Here is a 20,717-nt window from a genome sequence, read left to right as displayed (position 1 = left end):
GGCAGCTCCAAGCACCTTCGCGCCTGCCTCTGGCACTGGCAGCGCCTGGAGGGGATGGAGGGTTTTATTTTTGGAAACCTCCCCCTTTGTGTCTTTTTGATGCTGACATCCCCCCTCTCCAGAGGACACGGCTCGGCCCCCCTTCTTAGGAGAGGAGACATTCCAGCAACACCCACTTTGGCAAAGGGAAACAAACTACAACAGAGAAGCCTTAACCCCTGCCTGGCCAGGGAGACCCGACCGCCGCCGACCCGGCAGTCGGCGTGCAGCTCCCGCAACCCGCCCCGACGCCCGGCCCGCAGCGACCCGCCGGGCCCCGCCGCAGCTGGGAACGCTCAGGAAAGGTGGAGCGACCCCGGCTTTGAGAGCACGGAGCAGAAGACACGGATGCCGAATACACCGCTGCCCCTCAGCATCTGGGGACTCCTGGAGCTGCATCAGCGCCACTAGCCCTCTCGCTGTTCTGGATCGCATCTACCAGGAGAAAGGCACAGCAATGGGGAGAGCCTTACTGGCTATCCCACGCTGGCTCCAGAGCTCTTAGATCTTCTCAACCCCATTCAGGGGTTTATAATCTTCCTTGTATAAGTTCAGGCTAGAAAAGGACCCACTTATAAGCTCCAGGTCCTTCAGCCTGAGATATCCTTCAGGAGACATATTCCAGGAGCTTAGAGATGTCCATCCTTCCCCCCATCTACCTCTGCCTGAGTACCAAGAGGTCGAGGGAGGACTTTCAATGACTGCTTTGTTTTATATGCGCTGAAAAAGACTGAGAGAAGAGTAGGAGGAGGGAGAACAGGGGCACAAATCCCCTTTCAGCCACACACATCATCTTAACCTCATGGTCTGCCACATCTCTACAGATCTCTGCTGCTCTTGGCCGTCTTGGGCAAGGAGCAAATCCTCCCACTGGATTGCAGACACTGTCCTTTATTTGGGATGGACTCATTTCAACCCACAGAAGCATTTGTTACCTTAGTGGGTGACTAAAGGCCTCTTGCTGCATCTCTACATGCAAAGAGATAGATAAGAGCAGATGCTCACAGGAAGGAGATACTGGATTCTGTGCCTGCAGTGGATCCTGTGGTGACCCTGAGCACAGCAGCTGGATGTCTGCAGGAGAACACAAGGAACTCTGCATGTGCATAGAGTGATTCTTCGGGAACACCTTTTCATCCTCCAGCAGCTTGCAGGGTAGGGGCTCCTTCAGCCAGCTGCTGCAGCTCAGCCACTGGGTTTAAAAGGCAAATTGTCATATCAGTCCATGATTTTACCTGATTTCTTTTGTTCCTTTTGTTCTGTGGGGTGACTGCAACATAGGACTACTGGCTCCTCTTCTGTGCCCACTGCTTCCCCAGCCCATTACAGCCCTATCCCACTGATGCTCCTCTCCCTTCAACCTCCTACTACAGGTGCTGCCTTCCCTGGTCCTCACCAAGCTGTCTGCTTTCCAACAGCTTTGTGGCAGAGGGGTCTGTCCAGCTCACCCAGTTCTATCTCTCCAGCCTCCAGCAGTTGTGCTCCTAAAGCCTCTCTTATGTGAAACCAGTGGTTCCACCTCCCTTCTTCTCATTGCCCCTCGACTTTTATGCTCTCTCAGACCACAGCCACCTCCTTGGGATAGCAGCACTGCTACCTACCCTCCAGCATGCAAAGAAGCTGGGAAAGGAGCAAAAGCACAGGGAATGAATCCCACTGAAAGCATGCTTGGTCTAGGGTGGAGCAGGACCTCAGCACATTCCTTCTGGCTGGGGATGGCAAGTGAGGGAGATGGGAGGTAACCCCAGGTGAGCAAGTGTGACCAGAATAATGGGCAGAGTGGGTTCAGGCTTTACCTTGGTGCTGGCAGCTGAAGGGCAGGCAGAAATTTCAGAGGGTGCTTTGGCACCTCCTGGGATGCAATCAGCTTGCCTCTCTGTCCTATCAGGGCAGAGACAGTCCCTCGGGCAGGAGTTTGCATGGCAGTGGATGTCATAAGCAATGCTCACTAACAGCCGTGGCTTGTTTCTTTGTTCTGAGGAAGAAGAATGTCCTTTCCATCCTCACCTAATTACTTTCTTATGCAGCAGTGGAAAGAATGCTTGTGCCTAAACCTGACATGAGAAAATTATCAATGCCATAAACAAAGCCATAAACAAAGCAGCCAAGAGCCAGGGAGCTTGGCCTTTTGAGCCAAGAGCTCAAAGCCAGAACAGGAGACCCCAGAACAGGGGCACAAGTGGATTCCTCCTTCCCAGAGGTGTTGGATCACCCCAGAGACGATGACTTCAGCATCCCCAGGGGACAACATGTGCACAGGAGCCTGCACTTGGGGTACCAACAGTAGTGGGGCTCCAGGAGCTTGTGCCTGCCTAATGGGGCTGAGCAATGAAATGTACAAAGAGAGCCATCAATGGCCCCCTGGCACCTCTCACAGCCACCCCTGGCTGCGGTGGAGCCTGGCCCAGGGAGTTGGCATCCCTTCTCAAATCAGCTTAGCTTTGTGTTTACAGTAACCCCCTGAAGCTGGACACTGAGCTCCCTGCTGCCTCACACAGGCAAACACTCCTTAGCTTTTCAGGGATGTGCTGATGCCATTTGATCCCACAGGAGTGCTGCAGCAGAACAGAGGCCAGCTGAGGCCAGTGGCCTCCAATCCCCCCACCTGAGGGTTGTCTGGCACAAGGAGCTGAGGGCACAGGAGTTATGTGCAGGTGCTCTATGGCTCATATTTGGCCATTCCCAAAACCAAATCCATTAGAAAAGGGGAAGGACAGGGGGTGTGGGGTGTCCTAGTGCAGGTTGGGCTTCAGCATGCGGCACAGTGGGGGCTCAGCAGTCAAACATGAAATACCTCATTGCTCAGGAACTCACACAGGCAGGGAGTGGATGGCTGGGCTGCTTGCTTCTGAGGTCAAGCCCTTACTTGGGAAGAGAAATCAGCAGCAGCAGATTGAGGATGGGGCAATAAGCCGGCAAGCAGGGTTTGACAGCCCAGCCCCCAGCAGCAGGGAGCACAGGGCATCTCTGGGGACATGACCTTCAGGCAGGCAGTTCAAAGTGCTTTTTGCTGCCTTCACTTCCCTTAATTCACCATGTGACCTTCTAGGTAACAGAAATGGCACCAGAGGAGAATCTGAGGGCAGACATAGTTGCAGCACCTCTACAAGTCCATGCTTTCTAGGGCCAGGGCACTGAGCTGAATGAGGCAGACCTCACAGCCAGTTCAGAAAGCAAGAGGCTCATCAGACCCTGAAGAGAAGAGGAACAAATGTGACCTGCATTGATGACACTTCTTACCTGCTCTGTCTGTGGCAGGCAGGGTGGGGTGCTTGGGCAGCTGAGGATCAAAGCCACAGAGCCAAAGGCAGAGGGGTCAAAACAGGCTGTGACCTGGAGGGACAAGCATAAGTCACATCATCTTGAGCCCTCTCAAAGGATAGGGAGAAGGGATTCTTCCAGACTGTGCTGATGGGGGCCCCTCTGTGCTAGGCCCCCTCACACCTACACTACCCCATCCGTTGGGTCCACACCAGCTCTGCATAATTCCCTTGGGGTGGTTAACACCTGGGAGCCATGCTTCCAGGGCCAGTTGGCCCCCAGATGTGGCTCCTGGCACTGTATCTCTTCGATTAATTAGCCCCTTTTCTTCCTCTTCAGAAGGGTTCACAGCCCACATGTGCTTCTTCCTCTGCTGAGAGCATACCCGTAACACACTGCAGATGGGACACATTCCATGGATTCAGAAGCTGCCTGCAGCTCCTGCAGAGGAAGAAGGAGTGCTCCCATTGCCCAGGGCTCAAGGGCAGGGGAAGGTTGGCCAGGTTCACTGGCTTAAAAATCGGGGTGTGGAGCCAGCCTTGTAGAGGTAGGACTCACAGCTTCTCTGAAAAGAGCCATCTCACACCAGGAGGGACAACATGGCAGCTGTGGAGAGCTGGATAGAGAAACAATTTAAAGGTAGCAATACAGAGAGATCTCTGGAAAGGATCTCTGTAACCATGGGCATCAGAGAGGCAGGAAAAGCAGCTTCTGAATTTGCAAACACAGCCAGCAAATCCTCTATGGACAGCATTTCCACCCATTGCCTTTGCTGCGAGATACCCACAGCTTGTGACACCCATATTTATGGGCACCCAGGGAAGTAGACATTCCCACCCAACAGACAAGCCACTACAGCCAGACACACAGCCTGGCCCTTCAGACACCTCCACACACTCATGGTGCCTCAGAGCCTTGGGGACATCTTGGCTTCTCCCTGGGAGGAGGCCACCAGCAGGCAGCTAAGAGCTGTGTAAGCAGTGGTTTGTTGTCAGAAAACAGAAGAGAAGTTGTCCAGTTCCTGGTCTAAAACCAAGGCTTGCTGTTTTTATTGTTCCTTCTGCTTTCATTTAACCAGGGCAATCTCTGAGATGGAGGCACAGACCAGGCAACTGGTGTCCTACAACTGCATTTTGTGCTCATGGTGTTGTCTAAGCATTAGTCCATGAATTACCAAGGGCTGAGACCACATGCTGAGAAAGAGGTTACAAGAGAAAACAAAGACATGCTACTAGGAAAAATAAACCTGGAGAAAATGATCAGGTGGCAAAACCCAAGGGATGGGAGTGCAGAGTGAGGCAGAGAGGAGATTGCTGTGGGCTACTGCTGTAGAAAGGACCTGGTTGGGTTGGCTGCAGAGCACAGCTGGTTCCTTATTTATCCATCACACTATTTAGAGCCCATTTGGCAACTCCTCAGGAGAAAAAAACCCTCTCCGTTAGAATGTGACTCATACAGAGCTACAGCAGCTCAAGGGAGTCTGTTCATTTATAATTAATGAAGTCCTGTTTGAAATGATCTGACTGCAATCTTCCCTCTTCCCAAGAGGCTGGTCTGGCCTCTCTGCTTCTTCAATACCTGTGGCTGGAACTGCACGTGGCAGTGAACAGGTCCTGAAAATCAGGAAAGCCTGATCATGCCCTAAGAGCACAGAGGCTGCCCTGACCAGGAAATCCATTCCATCACATGTTCCCTGTGGAACAAACTTGCTCAGGACATCAGCCGGATAGGGGACTTCAGCTGCTCCACTCATTTGTCAGCTGTCCTCACTAAGGAAGGAAAGGGAAATGGAAAGGGAAGAAGGAAGCAGAACATCTTGACATTTTTATGGGTTGTGACCCTCTTCTTGGGATGTCAGGGCGCTGCTGAAAACAGTGGAAAGGGCCCTGATAGTGTGAATTACCATAACCTTCTCTTCCCCTTTTCACTGGGGTCTCAATGCCAGGAGGCTGTTCCTGTGGCAGCTATTGAACATCAGCATGTCACAGACTGGAAGGGAACAGGGAAGCAGGAACTGCAGCTTGAGGGTACGCAGAGAGCCTGAGGTGCTCTCCTAAGTGAAAAGTCTCCCTTGCTGGTGTCTGGCACAACTTCACAGGCAGCGCTTCTGAACGAAACCACAACCTGTAGAAAATATCAGAGATGCAAACCAGTTGATCCAGCAGTGAAGACAGAAGAAACCAGGCAATGCCAGACTACGATGAAGAAGCTCTTCCTGAGAAATTCATCCCATGCTGAACTTCTTAACAACAAAGAGATGAGAAAAAAACAAACCTGAATCAAACTTCGAATTCTACAGAGTGTTTGCAATTAAAGTAGCTTTATTCCTACTTCTGATTCCAAAGCAATCTTCCTAAAAAGCAATTTGTTTCCTTCAGGTTGCTGTTCCTTCCTTAAGAACCTCATCGTGGCTGCCCAGGGCATGCGGAACTTGGACTTCAAGTTCTTCAGCTTTGCATCACTGAGTAAAACTCATGATGGTAGGTCCTGAAATAAGAATGATTTGTGGGGGTGATGTTATATCTGCATATTGGTTTGATTACTCTGCCATCCTGAGATTGTAGGCTCACATCTATCACAGGATTTTAGGTGCTTTCCTACCAGTTTGGGCACTGCAATCACTGTGTGAGCAATGATCTCAGCCCATTACAATGCAATGATTTCAAGAGGATGTTTAATAGCTTATTAATAAGTGAATCTTAGGGAACTGAAAAAAGTGGCAATTATTAGGTGGCATGTGTTAGAGCTTAAATAATCATCACACAGGAGACTAATGCATTGACACTTTACAGTCCCATTGGGTAATTATTGGGATTAGGCTGAGTACCCAATTTCCCAGCTATGACTTCATAGGCTGGGAATCCTGCTCTCTGGTGACATCACAGTTCTACAGTCTCCCTCACAGTTGCCATGCTGACTACTGTCAGGTGGTGACTACATATAGGTGTGGCACACAGCCTTAAGAAAGGACCCACACTCTTACAGGAAATAAGAATAATGATGAATGAGAGTCTAACAAAGAAATAAATGCAGGTCAGCTGCAGAGGTGGTGAGCAAAGCCCCCTTTCTTGCCACACCACATCAGGTCATAATCTTCTGAGAAATGCAAGGAGCTTGAGATGGGGAAGCATCCACTTCCCACCCAGACAGGGGCCATGCCAGGCACTGAAGTCCATAATATGATTAAAGAGATAGCATTTGTGATTCTCTTACCTCTCCCAAAGGAGTTTGGAGCTAAAGACAAAAGCAGGGATGATGTTCTCTGATGATGATGATGATGATTACCTCTGTGCTCAGCTCTAGCATGCATTTTTCAGGCTATGCCTCTGCCTCCCCAGCCTCGCCCCTTTCCCCATTTCAGCCTATCTGAGCAGGCAAGGAAGACTTGCACAGCTCAAGCCCAAAGCAGTGCCAACAGCATAGGCGGCCACCTGCTTTCTCTCATGGCTGGCAAGCCCTGACAGCAGAGGTGGCAGCTGAGGAAGGCAGCTGGTACCACTGATGTGGGAGAGACCCTCCCCTTCCTCTCTCCCAGAGCCAGGCCCTCTGCATCCCTGAGCCAAGGGAAGCTCCTGGAGGGTGGCAGGACTGAAGGAGGTGGGGAGCTCCTGATATTTCTGGGGAACATCCTTGCATCAACAGCATCAGGTCAGAACTGCCTGCTTTGAAGCTGCGCAAGCTGGGTTGCTCTATGGGCAGCTCCTGCTGAAGAGGACCATGAGGAAGGCAGGCAGGGCTACAGAGCAGGAAAGTTCTTCCCCAGACAGGAGTGCAATCTGGGAGCAGATGAAAATGAAGCAATAGCACTAGCTAGCATTATGCCCACTGTAAGGGACATGGGGATGCTGAATGCTCCTGGCTGGACACAGAGCATGACCAGGGCCACCCCAGGTGGCAGGAAAAGTGCTGTCTCTGGGGATCCCTGTCAATGCCACTTTGGTTTCTTGTTCCACGAGGAGATGGTACCCATATGGGCCCTGGCCTGAGTCACCCCGACCTTGCTGCCCACTTTCAGCAAAAGCAGCTGCTCCTGTGCAGGATGCTCTCAGACAGGCTCTGCTTCCCTGCAAGCTTGGCTGGATCTGTGGGAACTGTGCAGGGTATGAACATCACTGACAAAAGCTTTAGGCTACACAAATTACCGAGAGGTAACAGTGGAGCTAAAATCCTATGTGAGAGCAAGTCTGGGGACCTAGGGAGTTGAACAATAGGCTATCAGCACGGACCTCGTGTCTGAGTTCGCAGGCACCATATGTAACTGAGTGGTGTGGTATCAGCACCTCATCCCCACCGTCCACAAGCTTCCTGTCAGCCTGCACCTAGGGCTGGCTGTCCTTCCCACACCAGAGAACTGCCCACTGCTGCCACCAGTCCTTCCACTGGGACTGTGTTTTTCCCCAGCACAGCTTTCAGAAACCAGATCTAGGCCCAGCAAGACACCTTTCCCAGCCCAGAAGGAACACTTGCTTTTCAGGAGAAAAGTGCATGTGAAGTTTGGCCCAAGGAAGCAGCCGCCCCACTTATTTCAGTTCCCATGGCAATGCCAGCAGGGAGGGGCTCTGACCTGCAGTTCCTCCCAGACCACAGAGCTCCTGGGGATGTCAAGAGAAATCACAGAGGCTGGTGGCCAGCTCTAGCCCTGTGCCTCCTCACCAGGACAGATCCAACCAAGGCCAATGCACCGCAGGGATGCATCTGTGTTACCCATACAAGCAGGGCAGCCTCTTCAGTGGCAGCGCCAGTGCTGCAGAGCCTGGGGGCTGAGGGAAATTCTGGCTTGTCCCTTTCTTCCCTCACAGTCTGACTCTGAGTTGATGTGAACTACAGCTGACCTACAGCTCTCTGCCTCACCTGTCCCTGCCTTAGTATCCATATCCTATATGGCATCAGCCCCTTGGCTCCTGTTCAGTTCAAGCCTCCAGCTGGCTTTAGAGCCACTGCTAGAAACATTATAGCACACCTGTTCTTCAGATGAGGATTTACAGCCAAGACTAGCACATCTGGATTGTAAAATAGACATTTGGAAGTTTATCAACATGTTTCCGAACAGTCTGAGTATGGCAGAAACTCTGTCTGGTCGCTTTAGTGGAGGAAGCAGCTGGGCTACAAGGATGGTTTGGTGCCCTTCTTATGCCTCATGCAGGTTGGGCTGAGCCTCTCCTCCCTCCCACCTTCCTCTAGAAACTGAACTGCCCCTTCCTGACACTAGTGGTCCAGGAAGCTGTGTCAGCAAGGCTCTAGGAAGGAAACAGGGAAGTGAGATCCAGTGCCCTTCCATCCCAGAACCTGCTGACACAGCTACACAAAGCCTAGACTTCAGCCAAACATCTCCCAGAAACTCCACGTGCTCAGAAAATTGATTGTGAATCTGCACCATATGGGTTGGGAGGGGGTAACTGACTCCATCAGCTTGGTCCTGTGCAAAGCTCAGCTGCCAACAGACTCCAGGGCTTTTGCTCTCAGCAAAGTCCTGATCAGCAGCAACACCAAGCTGCCACTAACGGGTTTGTCAGCACCAAGCAGATCTAAAGGAGGACCGGGGCCCACTGTCATGAGTTGTTTCATGTGCACAGCCCCTCTCATCATATTTGTTTCTCAGATGTGCAGCACTCACACTGCTGCTAACAACAGACCTCCCACATAAGTGTTCAGTAACATACTCTACAGATTTTGGTCTCTTTCCAGTCATCCCACACCAACAGAAACACAGCCGATACTTTGGGGTGTGAGTGACAGAGGCAAGAGACACACACAACCAGGAAAGCTGCCAGGGCAGGAGGTAGCTCTACTCCCAGCATGCAGGAGAGCTTTGGTAATGTGGTGGTTGCTTCCCACAAGATCTTCAGATGGTCTGGGCCAAAGCTAATCAGCAGCTGATTAACAATCCTCTCATCTCCTTCCAGTTTGACAGTCCACCTGCAGGTGAAGGCAACATTCCTGTCCTGCAGTACTGAGTACTACTCTATGCTCTCATCACCCCTGAAAGAGCAACCACTCTGCCAACCTAGTGTCTGAGCACCGTTGGAGACCATTGAGCCATTTGGAGACTGGGGTAAACATAGATTCTTCCATCAGCTCCACCCCAGTGAATATCTTCCTTCCCACACTCACATGCTCTCAGTAATATTGAACTACCTTTTTAGAGCCACTAATTCAAAGTGGTTCCAAATTCAAGAGGATTTAGTAGAGGAGCCTGGGGAGAGAGAAAGGTGTGAAAGTCAGGGGTAACCCCAAACCTTCAAACAGTGTACCTGTAGTGATGAAGATACAAATACATTTCTGTGGTTTGCACTCAGTCAATTTCTATGTCTTTATTTATTTTTTTTTTAACTTGGGGGAAAAGTGGAAGAGACCACCCCACACACCCACTCTGTGTTTGCCCATATACCTTGCTAAGCCCTCTGGTGCTAGAGTCAGCCACATTGCACAGAACAAAGGGCAGGAGAAAACGCCTGAATTAATGTGAGAGCTGTACACAGGTCACTGCTTAGAGGGAACCACCATGTTTAGCTGCTCCTACCACTGAGCACAAATAACATTGTCTGAAGTCCATGCCAGGGCCCAGTTCTGCTACTGGATACTTCTCCATGGGACTTGAGAACCGACTAGAAGGAATTCAGGTTAAGAGGCACTGCAAGCCATTACAGAGAAGAACAGGTTGGAAAATAAGAGAATGGGATTCAAAATATCATTTGGATCTTGCCAAGCAAAATTCCCTTTTGCTTCTGTATGTGCCAGTGGGCCTATCTGCCCAGACCATTCCAGATGGTATATTTTTACTGAGAGAGGAGGCAGCATAGCTTCACATTTCTCATTAAATTAAGCTGGTCACCTCTAAGCTTACAGGTCAATGGGTGTGTTGTCTCTTCCTCCACCCTGGACTATAAATCTGACCCCCACCCCAGGCCCTCCCTCCCTTAGGCAGGCAGGTCCTGCTCATGACAGCCAGCGCTTTGTTTAGCAGCTGAGCCAACACTTCCTCCCAAGGGAGAACATAACCCTGTAGAGGCAAAGGTCAAGTGTACTCTTCCCAAAGCTGAGGATTTGTCTTTGCCACTTAATCCAACCTGAGATCTCACAGCCAACACAGAGCTTCTCTCAAGCCTGGGAGCACTTTGTGGGCAGAGGAAGGCACACATCTGAGGCACAGCAGCAAACATCTGTCCTTTACCAAAAGCTTTCAGGGCACCAGCAAGAAGGCAGCTAGGAAAACAAAACCCCACCAGATACTTCATCACTATTTTGTGAAATAGCCCTGCCCTCAGCCTCACCAGTTCAGGCCTAATGACAAAGACAGCCAGGTGGTGCCTAACTTCCACCATTGCTTTACAGCCCTGCCTCCCATTGGCACGTGTGGAACCAAATCAGTTTTACCACTGTGGGCCCCAGCTGAGATGGCTTCCAAAAGCATTCTGCTATGCCCTGGAGTGCTCCTGCCCTGCAGGTCTCAGCCACAGCCCTGCAAGGATTGGCATAGGCAAGGGAGTGGTGAAGGACTCCATCACTCTGGTTTCACGGTGGAGGTAAGGAGCAAAAAGTTCCTACTGTCCTTGCCTCAGCCAGCTATGAACCTCTCAGCCACAGCCAAGCAAGCAGCTTGTCCTGGCAGTGGAGATCATTCTCTGGTGCTCTCCCACACACTCACAGACTGGTTGAGGTGGGATGTGACCTCTGGAGAAGGGCTCAGGCCCCTGCTCAGGCCAGGATGCTGGAGTTGTATTCGGTTGAGTTTTTGAACCCCTCTAAGGATGGAGGCTCCACAGCCTCCCTGGGCAACTTGCTCCAGCATTGTTAACTCTTTCATGACCTCTAACATAGGTGGCCATCCACCAACTTTGCTGTAATGGGTTTGGTCACCCATCAGAGAAGGTGGACATGCCCCTCTTGGGGATGTGACACCTGTGGACCCACAGGTTCAGCAAAAAGCTGAACCTCCTGGCTTAAGTCCCAAGGGGCTTCCTCAACCCCCAAGCTGGTCAAGAGGCTAAGCCTGGAGCCTCATTCTCCCTGATCATGCAAACACAGTGACAGCAGATCCAGCCCTTGCCCTTTCCCCGGTTTCTTGCTTTCTGTTCAAGACAACTGAAGAAGCAGGAGTGGGGAACAGAGGACATCACTTGGGAGGAAGACTTTCTTCTTTCAGAGTTGATTGCCTCTAAGATTTAGGAGGATTAACTCTTCAGCCTCTCCATAAACACCAGACTACCCCATGGCCACCCTCCCTTCCAGTCCTTGCAGTCAGCACAGATCCATGATGATCCCAGACCCACAAGCCTGTTTTCACAGGTCTGTGCCATTTTACCTCCTGCTGTTTTCTGGCTCTCATTATCTCTGCAGAGCTGATGACACTTAAGACATTTAATCTCCCTGGAGGCTTTCTCTGGCACTTTAAGTCTGACTTATGCAATACATCCTGATGTGGTGTTCACCCAACCTCACCTCTGGCTTGTTAACACCCTGGCTTGGCCAAGGACCCTTCCCTGCCTGCCAGCAGATCTGAACCAGGCTGAACCTCTGCACTCACCAGAGTTAAAGCTTTGGCAACTTTCTCCTCCTACCCCTTGTCCTCTTATTCATCAGTGGTCCTTTATCACAGCAGCCTCTTCCCACAGGGGTCCCATGTCCACAGACCCAGATCTGCCCCTGCAACTGCCAAGGAAATTCCAGGGGCAGGCACTGAACAAGGGCAAACCCAATTAGCAGTTGTCAGGTAACACTACCAATGACCTTAAACTGGTTATTAACCCCAACTACTGGGAGGGCATCACCAGCTTAGGATACCTTCCCAGACCATAGGATTTGTCTGGAGGGGAACACAGCCTCTTCCCAGCTTAGACTTCTGCTCTTGTTAGAAACCAGTTCAGGAACACAAGAGTTTGGGAACCAAACAGCTCTTAACACTTATCACTGCCTGCCCCCAGAGACAAGTCTAATTCTAAACTATAGCTACAAGACATGTATATCTGTTTGCAACACCTCATTGGAGGAATTAAGAAGTGACAACGATACTGTACTTGGGACATGATGACAACTGCTTCATCCAGCCAAACAAGACTGAGGCCAAGGCTGGTCCAGCCTACTAAATGGTGCTAGAGCTTCAGGCTGGGCATGGTACCAAACACTACAGTTGAGCCCCTCTACACGGCCCCTGGACATCTTTGTATTTGCAGGCCTGGAGACCTTTCCAAGGTTTTCTCCATTACCCTGCTATTCCTTTTCAGTCTGCTTCTTGCTCCTTGTCCACACTGCCTGCACAAGCTATTTTGCAGGAAGAAGGGTCATCTCTCAGGAGCTGTCTGTGTTGTAGTAATGTGAGGAGGGGTGAACAGCCACTGCAGAGCAAACCTTCCACTTCTGTGTTATACTTGGATGCATCAACATAGCTGGTGTTATGGCAAGGGCCTGTCCTCTGTCCAAGCCAACCACTGCCATCACACAGAGAGGAAGGTGACAGCGCTATAACCTGGATGCCCCACACATTCCCTCCTAGACCTTTGCAGTGCTCACATCCAGCCAGGCCCACCAGGGAGGCAGATTGAATGAGGGCAGCTGGACAGGAGCCCTGCAAAACCAACCAAGCCTCCACATACCGGCCACTGAATGTGCATCTGAAGCCACTAACAAATGAGGTGAAGGAAATGTCTGGAATGGGGACCAGGCTTGGGTTTGAGTCCTGACTCCAGAGCAGCTGGTGCAGTCTGGCAGGCAATACACAACTCAGCTGTCCCCAACACCCTTGCTGAGCTGGAGCTTCCTCTACTGTTCCCACAGGCCAAGCGTCCCGTCCACCTCCTTGAACTCCTGCACTCGCCACAATTGCAGGTAGAGAAAGGCCCCACTCCCAAAGCAGATTTTATGCATCCAGGGTACAAGAGGGGGTAGTCAAGACCAGCTGCTCAAAGTGGTTTGCCGTGATTCACCACAGCTGAACACCCTCAGCCCCAAATCATAAACCCTGAGACCCCAACAAGACATCACCTAGAGCACATCAGATCTTGTCATGCTGTGAGCTTCCCTCATAACATGGCTGCCCCTTCCCACTCTGCTTGCAGAGCTAGGGCAGGCTTTCTTCCAACTGGATGCCATCCAGGGCCTCCACTGAGATCCAGAGAAGGGAGCAGGAGGTGCTCCAAGTGAGTGGGAGAAGGGACACAGAGACCACGGCTCAGGGGGTTAAGGTGGCACTGCAAGAACCCAGTACCTGTGGGTGGTGGGCTGAGAGGTATCACAAGGTCAGACTTTTCTGTTGCTAAAGCTTCAGGGATTTCTCTTTCCCTCTGCCTTCTCACCATCTGCTGAGGCGACTGCAAGGGAGACGAGGTTTGCAAGGGTCACTTTTGGGCCAAAGCAGATGGAAAGGACCTGCTGTGAGTATTTTACTAGACACGGGCCAGACAGCTGCAGTATGCCCCCAGCCCTGCTGACAGCTCACTGGATCCCTCAGTGCAGAGTGCCACGGTGAAGGAGCTGGCTCACAACTGCGCACGCTGCCCTGGAGGCATTGCTTGCAATGACGGAGGGTCTGCAGCTGTACGAAGCAGTGAATTAACAAGCTTTTTAAGTCCTTCATTGGAGGCCTGAAGAAACAGATGCTGCCAAGACCTGGTCTCTCCCCGTCCTGGGGACCATCCTTCAGGTCAGAGATGTTTTTTCTTGGTGCTCTGAGGGGAAAGACCAGCAGAACCTTTGCGACCCAGAGCTCAAGGGCCTTCTCCTCCCCCAGAGCCTTTGAACCCTTTCCAAATTTCTCGGCTCTGCAGGCTTCCAGACCTCGCCTGCTGCAGACCTAATTAACTCTCTTGTTCATTTATGGTCTTTTGTCACTAAAGCAAGTAATTGGTGCACATAGGCAGCAGATTCTCGTGTGCTCACGTGGACTTGACTGCTCCCTTTGGTCTGCTGGGGAAGCCCTCTCCTGCTCACCAAGGGTGCCTGCAGTCCCTCTCTGTGGCCAGCCACTTCAGGATCATCAATGGAGAGCACAGTGCCTCCCTTTCCAGCAAGCTCTCTCAGTACTTTTGCAATCAGAAGACACAGATCTTCTCATGACATGACACCTTTGAACTCCAGCAAGTCTAGACCGTGGATTGCACGTTCCCCTTCTTCCTTGCTAGCACCAAGAATCCCCTTGGGGTTTCTCATCACGCGCTGTTGTTTGCTTGGTGCTCACACACACACTCACACTCAGAAGCCTCCAGTTCAGCAGGATGGTGCGGACACCAGGCCTGGCAGGAATGCTGCTGCCACAATAGTTTCTCCCTGCATTGGTATACAGCCAGATGTATGTAAGAACAACATGACCCCACTGCTCTTTTACCACCACCCCCACCCTCTGTGTTTCTTCTTACCCCTGGCACCACAAGGATGGAGAACAGCAGAGAGAGGCAGAGCCCTTTCACAGGGGGATAGCTGGGCAAGATTATCCCAGGGCTCCTGGACCAGACAGCTCTTCAGCCTTTGGAAACCTCCCTTGCCTTTGTTCCTTGGGCCTGTAGGGTTGGGGGAAGGGATCCCAATGAACATGTTTGTGCTGTTCTTCTTAATAGGGTGTTGTGTAACACAGAGGGAAGTGACTACACCAGGGACCCCAGCTGAGAACAGAGACCTTAATCCTGCTGCCCAGGAAAAACTTGGAAAAAATACCTACATCTGTTCTGTTGCATTAGGCTCATGGCTCAGAGGCTGACAGCTGACCCTGGCTGCTCATGATGCCAAGGTACAACCCCTGCCAAACAGTGCCAGGGTAAATTACCATGACTGATTAGAAAGGCAAAAGGCAGACAGAGAAAACTGGGGAGAGTGCTCTCCCTGGGCAGATGGGAGAAGGCCAAGCCAGAGTTCATCAGGGTACTTCATCTTCTCCACTGCCATATTGGCAAACAGAGTGGAAAGAGCAATAGTGGAAGAGAGAAAGGCAGAGGATGAGATGCAGGGAGAGGCATGAAAGTGAGGAGGCAGAAAAAAAATTACAGCTGCATCCACCTTTCCATGGGGCTTACCAAGGATGAGTTTCAGGAGACAACCTTCCTTCTCCTCAAACCTGTGCTAGGCTGAGACCACAGAGGACAAAAGGTACTCTTTTATCTACAAACAGGCTTCACAGCTCAAGAAGGGCATGGGGCAGGTGTTGGCCTCATGGAGCAGTGCACACTCCCTGCCATGAATCTGCCAGCTCCAGGACATGTAAGAGCACAGGTGTGGGGCTCCCTAATGCAGTGCCACAACACAGTTCTCTTCTAGGCTCAGGCTTTGTCATCACTCCACACCCATATAACAATTCAGAGAGTGAAAAGGAAATAAGCTATCCAATGAACAGAACAACAATACTGAAATTTGACTAACAGCAGACTCCTAGACACTCTGGAAACATGTAAAAGACTTCTCACCATATTTGGTGTACATCCACTGGGAACATGGTAAGTGCTGCACTGGGACCACAGGGCAGGAGGAAGAGACAGTTCTCCATTTAGTCCCTCTTAGAGACACAGCAGAATGCTGAGGGTGGCCCTCCCCTAGATGGGAGGGGTTTTTCTGGAAAGACATTAACACCCAGTTTTGTGAAGGATGTGCCTGCTCCTTACTCATGTATTAAATTGGCTCAAGCCTAATTAGCACAATATCCATGACAGGATTAAAGCAGATCCTACTTTCTTCTTCCTGCCTACCAAATACTCCTCCTGGTCAGCATCCAGCATAGGACAGTAGATAGCTTCAAGAAAAGCAGAAAAATACCTCCTTTCTAACTTCTGTCTGTCAGAGACAGGCTTTGGCCCTGAAGCAGGGATGTTCATTTGCTTTAAATCTTATTTAGCCATGGATGTTTTCATTATCCACATGCATGTCACACTCTTTTATCTGCCCTTAGGAAGATAGGAAGGAAAGCTCATGCTTTCCTCACTCCATATGTGGAGCAGACAGTTTTGATTAGCCATGTGCTTTTTGCCTTTCAATCCCTGCTGGCTGTCACTTTGACCTTGTTCAACAAGGCAAAGGCATGAGAAGTGGTGTGTTTCCTTCGGTCTCTTATAAACTTGAATACCACAACCTCATATCAAACCCTGTTCCTCTCCCCATCTCCATGAGCTACCTGTTCATACAATCCTAACCCTCCAGCACTCAAGTGAGCACTTAAGAATCAGGGATCCTGCTGAGAAATACAGTCACAAGGTCCAGGTACCTTCTGACCCAGAAGCATTTCTGCACTAGAATCCAAAGATGCCTCTTGAGTCCAACATCACCAGTCCCATGACTCTTTACCACCTTCCAACCTTCTGCTGTTGTTGACCGACCTGGTGCCTTTCCCTCTGCTCCTTACACTGCTGGGGAGCAGCCCTGTCAAGGTCAGAGCTTCAGGCCTGAGTTAGCTCCACAGCATCAAGTGCATTACACCTCAGTAATGTCTTTGTTACAGCTCCTCTGACACTCTGCACTTCAAACTTGAAATGAAGCTCAGCCCTGCCCAGGAGGAAGAACCACAGGGGATGAGGCACAGCAGAGCCAACTCCTAGGAAGACATTCTTAGAGCACTTTCCAAAGGCACTGCCAACAGGCTACTGACACCACTAACTGCTAAGTGTAAGGTTAGCTGGCCCAAGCCACCTCTACTCAAAAACAACCTGATGCAAAGAGTATTCAAGGAAGGCACTAGCCTGTGCAGAGGCCACTTCAGGACAGTTTCCCTCCCGAGGGTTGTAACAGGGTCCTTTTTCTCTCCTGTCCCTGGAGCTACTGCACTGTTCCAGTCACTTACTGCAACTCATCCAAATTCACGTCAGCTTCCACTCTCCCAGGTTCTCTGGAATGGCTAGAGGTGCCTGCAGTTAATTTAAAGAACTCCATTATGCTGTAATGAGTCCTAAAAAGAGAATATCAGTTCTTTCTGTGCACCAGCTCAATTCTGCTTTCCTAGTCCGCACATTAATACTCCCTCTCTCCTCACATACTGATGACTAACCTGTGTCTTAAAGCCTGAGGGAGCACATCTAATCTGGTTAGTGTTACTGCTGTTGTTTGTTCATATTAAGCACATTATTCTTATTAAGCTATTTGTGCTGAGTCTCTTGAGAGAATGCTGCAGGTTAATCGTACATATGTAAATCCAACTTCCTTTCACGAACTTTAAATGTGTTGCCTGTTGGAAAACAAAAGGGCAAGGGGGATAGTGCAACAGGGACTTGTGCAGAACCAGCAGATGCTTTCTAGATGCTCACTTCTCACACACGCCAGTTTGAGGATTAGAAGCACAGCAAGTGACTCTACCAGCCAACCTGTTTGCTAGATTAAGAGGTCTGCTGAACAACAACAACAAAACCACCAACCAACAAACCCAGACAACTATTAAGTCAAACAGCACTGTTTCAAGAGAGCTGAAGTTGGCCACTCTTAAACAAAGCTACCGGTCCCCCTCTGGTGGCCGACGGGCCGCAATCAGGCTCTGACGGCATAACAGAGCTGCCGCATGGCGACTGTCCCTGCACCGAGGGAGGCACCCGAGCATCCCAGCGCCGGGGCAGCGTGGCTCGGCTAGGAAAGCTGCCGGGCAGCAAGGCTCCAGAGCACGGAGCTGAGTCAGGCAGCGCGGCACACCTGGGCTCCAGGAAGGATGTCATGGAAGCCTTCTAAACCCGAAAAGATTCATCAAAAGAACAGCCAGCAGTTGCCCAGTCCCTCCTCCCTGACAGCCCTATCTATAACTAAGCCCTCGGTTTTTAATAGCAGTACTGTGTAGCACTAGGAGCTTCCATCCCATCTTGAAACAGAGCCCCATTGTGCATGGGGCTATGCAACATCTGGACACAGAGAGTCCATAGGCTATTTAGGATGGGGAATAAGATGGAGAGAAAGAACAGAAGATGGACAGGAAATGAGTGAGCAGAAGGAAGACAGCACTGGTCAGCACAGAAGACAGCAGTCAGCGAGATGCTCTCAATGGGTGAGCACAAAGGCAACCATTCAATGTCTTACTGGAAGACACCAGGGCAACATTTTTGGCCTGTAATTTTTAGTTTCAACAATGTAGACAATTGCTACCAGTGTATTGAATGTTCTTCCCAATGTAAAGGGACCTAAGAGAGAGAAGGCTGAATACCCCTGCTGACTGCTCTAGTCACAGACAAGAAGAGGCTGCCAGTTTTCCTTAAGTGATGGTCTGAGTCTGTTCCACACCAGCAATGAAGTCCTCTGCAAATCTTAGCTAGCTTCTATTCAGCAAGCCACTTCTTCAGACAAACCTGAAACCCCCACAGCTACTTTCATCCTCCTCCAACAGGACTGTAGGGAAATTTATATCCTTGCATTTCTTCACCACTGCTGTAAAAGCAGCACTATCTTATCTCAAGGCAACCTCACACTTCAGCTACTGGAGCACAAGAAAGCCCCAAACAGCTGTTCCTTCTGGTAAGAGATGAGATTTCTAAAATTACTCAGAAAATTGCATGGGTTTACAAGCCTTCACTATTATGTTAGCACAAATCCCTAAAATAAGGGGCGGATATGGGTCAACATACTCACAGCCTAGCAGAAAATTGCCTCAAGAGGGTGGGAAGAATTTGGTTTTGGCCATGCAGAATCACTCCCCCCAAACTCACTCTGGCCTTCACATGCCTCAGAGAAAACTCTGGAACAATCTTAGGCCGGTTCCAGTTTCTCCATACATTGCAAGAGCTCCACTTCCATTGCCTGTAATCATTGCAGTTTTATACCAAGGTGGAGAGGCTTGGCTCTCAGCCTCACTCTCCACTTCCAACCCTGTGTGCAACTGCTCATGTCTCAGCACACTTTGTAGCACTCCATTCCTGCAGAAGGGTAGCTGGAAAAAAACTCACTGGGAATTTTGGGTGAACTTCAGCTACAGCTGTTTTGTTTTACTGTAAAGAAGTTACACCAAATTATGTTTAAAAATGAACACGTTCATGCAGTAACACCTCCTCTCCTACAATCAAGTTTCATGTTCTGGAAAGCAGAGATTAGCATCTCTCATGCATTCAATGAGAAAACGAAAGACTTTAAGAGGAAGATTCTAAATCTTAGATTCTGCACAGGACAGCTGTACTGATGCCAAGACAGGCTGAGGTTCTGATCAGCTTAGCTATTTCCCATAAGTGTTTCCCTTTTAGAGGTCCTCTAATCACACATTCAAACTCTTTCTGTGCTCATGTGCCAGATCAGTCAGACACAAGATGGTAGCAAAACAGCTCAAACCATACAAAATGTAGTAATTCACTGTGGGAACCAGGAATTACAGCTTGGTTCAACTGACCAACTCAGCCATTACACTATGAAAGTAAGAACAGATCTTAACCAAATCAAGCATAATTTCCCCATTTTCTCATTTAGGTATCTGAAGAAATTAATTCTCTGTAGTTCCACAACTGAGGCAAAGCAAGTTGAGCAGAGGAACTGAAAGCACAAAAATCCATTTTCCCAAGCAGCTCATCATGATACACCTCAGGTCAAGTGGCTGTGTACGAAATCAAGGATCCAAAGATATCAACTCTTTGCTACTGCCAAATATACAAGCTGGGGCATGTAGGATTCCAGCATGAAGTGCATGGGCATGATTTCTCTCAGAGCCCCAACTCCATGCCAAATGCCAGGATAAATGGAGGCTGTGGAGTCAGCAACAGGGCACTGTCATCACTCCAAGAAATCACAAGAAACTGGAGATCAGGATGGACAATGTGAGCAGCCAGATGATATCATGCATCCTATAAAGAGAAGCTGAAACTTTAGAACTTATTTCATGCTGAAGTAATCCAGCATGTTGAGCTCTCTCCTTCACACCCAAACAGATATTTTCTGAAAACTCCAGGCTCTACTTGGCCCCCTTATGAATTGTACCAGCTGTGGCCTGTAAAGGCATGTCCACATGGCTTGCTGTGTATCAGTTTGCTCATGCCAGGTTTGCTGGCAAAGTCACCCACCTTTTAATACCCTGGCCCCAACTCCAGCAGCTCTACTCACAACCTCTGCAATTTTCAGGGGACACTAGAACTTCAGTTTCTGTATTCATAATGTCACCACTGCTTTATGGAACCTCCCTCATGTGAGTCCAGCACAGGAGCTTTTAAGTAATAGCATGACCTAACACATTAGAGGCAATCCCTAAGGATTGCATTCACCACTCACTCTCTTCTTTAGCCAGTGCTTATGGCCTGAAAGCCAGAATCAACACTAGATGCTGGTTTCACGTGTGAGAACATCTACCTAATTACGTGGTGGAACACACACAGCCAGCCAATGCTCTGCTGGCTGAGGACAGGCTACATCTGAACAGCCCAGGAAATAGTGTTTCATCATTTTACAGGCAGAAATCCTAATAGACACAGAATCATCTTGCAGAATCAGCTCAAGTTTTAAAGTTATGATTTTAATCCTTAAGGTGTAAAGGACTCAAAAGCCCCCTCTTCTCCTGGCTT

The 20,717-nt window shown here is 49.9% G+C and overlaps 1 long non-coding RNA gene across 1 annotated transcript; it reads right to left on the bottom strand.

The window, feature by feature from the left end:
• Nucleotides 1-5,120: 5,120 nt before the first annotated feature.
• LOC128789990 (uncharacterized) lies at nt 5,121-6,077 on the bottom strand. The gene is made up of 2 exons (XR_008431599.1): nt 5,902-6,077; nt 5,121-5,787 (listed from the first exon to the last, which is right to left on the bottom strand). It is a non-coding gene; the product is annotated as an uncharacterized LOC128789990 (long non-coding RNA).
• Between the last annotated feature and the right edge of the window lie 14,640 nt (nt 6,078-20,717).

Source organism: Vidua chalybeata, chromosome 6 (genome assembly GCF_026979565.1).
Source record: "Vidua chalybeata isolate OUT-0048 chromosome 6, bVidCha1 merged haplotype, whole genome shotgun sequence".
NCBI lineage: Eukaryota > Metazoa > Chordata > Aves > Passeriformes > Viduidae > Vidua > Vidua chalybeata.
Note: the sequence above shows the minus strand (reverse complement) of the source record. Positions and strands in the feature narration are given on the sequence as shown.